Below are 2,974 nucleotides of genomic sequence, written 5' to 3' on the forward strand. Positions count from 1 at the left end.
GCAGGTACCCAATTAGGTGCCACCAAGGAACTCGCTATTGGCTCTGCAAGTGTCCAGCCTTCATGGTCATTACAGAGCCTCCCCTTTCTCCTCCCTCGTACCTCCCTTCCCCTGAGGGCTCAAGGGAGTCCTTATAACCTGTGGACTAGCTACCCACAGGTGTGCTTCTATCAGTAACCCACCTTCCGCTGCATAGATCCATCCCCGATTCCTGATCAGTTTCGGGTCCCTTTTCCATTCCCTCGCTTGTCGCCCATTGGAGCCTTCCTCAAAGACTACGATAGGTAATATCACCCTGTGTGTCTACCCTTATATGTTTCCCTATTGATCTATCTATTTTTCCTAGGACTGTGTGTATGATTGTATGATTAATTTTATCTTGTATGGAAGACTATATTTTTCTCAATAAATTATAATTGGTTTTACAAAAGTAGAGTCCCATTATTTAAGCATCACTCTCTGGTTGGTTAATCTTGTATACATAGGTAAAAAGATTCCGAGTGAGCCAGGTGCCCACCTAACTAATTCCCCAACCTCGTTTGGAGGGCATTTCGGCTTACACCAGGCCCCACCTGTAATTTGGTAACTATACTGCTGCTACTGTTTCTCTACGCCTTATAACAGTACAGTTTAGAAAACACTCATTTAGTGGAAACATTAATTTAGCTCTTCACAACATCACCCTTTCTCATTTTGCTATGTTAACTACTATTTGCAAAAAATATGTATAATCTTCCCTGCGAACTGGTCATTAGTATCCGCAGTGCTGCATATGTTTATATTACATTCTGGTTTATTTACAAGTATTAAGATTGCAATAAAATAAACTACTGGGCCTGTCACCCATCAGTTCTGTTGATCAAACACAGAGTAAACAGCATAAAAATCCACTTCTCTGTCTTTCTCAGAGGTGGTGGAAAGTTCCATCAAGAAGCAGTTAACGTAGGGCAATCCTGCAGGGATTTTGAGGCAAGAAGCAGAGGTGGTTTGCTGTTGCCTTCTGCATAATGAAGAATGTAGTGTAGACTGACAGCTGAATCATTAACTAATATGGGAAGGTTCAAAGGAAACTTAATAGCATCATCACCCCTTTTTAGTAACAGAAATATTGCAAACTTTTTAGTAATAGAAATATTGCAAACTATAGTTGCAGTAGCACTGATGTAGTTAGATTTACAATGAAATACACCATTTGGCTTTCTTATTTTTCAGAAATTGTGATTAAAAAAAACAAACAAAAACCCATCCCTAATGGTCATTTAACAAAATGCCTTCAGGTTTATCTGTAATTTTGCTGTGATAAATGTGTATCCTGTCTGCAGAAGGCTGGTATGTGGTAGAGAAATTACTCTTGTTGTACTCTTTTAGTTTTTAGCTTTTTAAAAAATGACACCAGACCTTGATTTGGCAAGCACATGGAAAGTGCTTGAATGCTTTTGTGACCTAGCTCTGGCAAACCCTGCAAGAACTAAACTATTTGCAATCCATGTATGTATGCTATAGATCAGCCCTGTAGCCAGGATTTGAAGAATTGGGAGCCCCTGATTTTTTTCAGGGGGTACATAGTGGCCCCAACCTCCATGGCCTCCTCTCCTATCACCGCTGAGCTCGTTGCATACAGCCTTCCCCCTACCCACAGCTGCCCCAAGGTGATCCCTTTCCACCCCTCTTCCACTCAGAGGTTTAGATACATGCCGCATGGTCTCCTGCCCTTACCTGTAGCATGATCCAACTAGGCAAGCCAGGCAGGACAAGGGGGGGCGGGGTGGAAGGTGCCACCAAGTCGCAACTGACCTCTGGGGCTGCAAGACCTCCAATTCAGATTTCTTCCTGTCGGAGGGCCACTCGAGGCTGCCCAAGCGCAGCTCCCATCCTCGCTCGGGTGGCCAGCAAGACCAGGCCAGAAAGCACCTGCAGGCGAACATCCCCTCTCCACTGATCCGCATCCCCGGACTGCAGCTGGGACCTCCACTTGTGTGCACCAGCCTACCCTACCCTGCCCTGTCTGCAATGGAGCCATCCGCCCCCTACCCCCACCGCTCCACTTGAGGGCCAGAATGACCTCTTCTTGCAGGCGCCCTCTAGCCCAACATGGAGCTTAAGAACATAAGAACATAAGAGAAGCCATGTTGGATCAGGCCAACGGCCCATCAAGTCCAACACTCTGTGTCACACAGTGGCAAAAAATTTTATATACACACATACACTGTGGCTAATAGCCACTGATGGACCTGTGCTCCATATATTTATCTAAACCCTTCTTGAAGGTGGCTATACTTGTGGCCGCCACCACCTCCTGTGGCAGTGAATTCCACATGTTAATCACCCTTTGGGTGAAGAAGTACTTCCTTTTATCCGTTTTAACCTTTCTGCTCAGCAATTTCATCGAATGCCCACGAGTTCTTGTATTGTGAGAAAGGGAGAAAAGTACTTCTTTCTCTACTTTCTCCATCCCATGCATTATCTTGTAAACCTCTATCATGTCACCCCGCAGTCGACGTTTCTCCAAGCTAAAGAGTCCCAAGCGTTTCAACCTTTCTTCATAGGGAAAGTGCTCCAGCCCTTTAATCATTCTAGTTGCCCTTCTCTGGACTTTCTCCGATGCTATAATATCCTTTTTGAGGTGCGGCGACCAGAACTGCACACAGTACTCCAAATGAGACCGCACCATCGATTTATACAGGGGCATTATGATACTGGCTGATTTGTTTTCAATTCCCTTCCTAATAATTCCCAGCATGGCGTTGGCCTTTTTTATTGCAGACGCACACTGTCTTGACATTTTCAGTGAGTTATCTACCGCAACCCCAAGATCTCTCTCTTGGTCAGTCTCTGCCAGTTCACACCCCATCAACTTGTATTTGTAGCTGGGATTCTTGGCCCCAATGTGCATTACTTTGCACTTGGCCACATTGAACCGCATCTGCCACATTGACGCCCACTCACCCAGCCTCAACAGATCCCTTTGGAGTTC

The sequence above is a fragment of the Heteronotia binoei genome, chromosome 4 (genome assembly GCF_032191835.1).
Source record: "Heteronotia binoei isolate CCM8104 ecotype False Entrance Well chromosome 4, APGP_CSIRO_Hbin_v1, whole genome shotgun sequence".
In the NCBI taxonomy this organism is placed as follows: domain Eukaryota; kingdom Metazoa; phylum Chordata; class Lepidosauria; order Squamata; family Gekkonidae; genus Heteronotia; species Heteronotia binoei.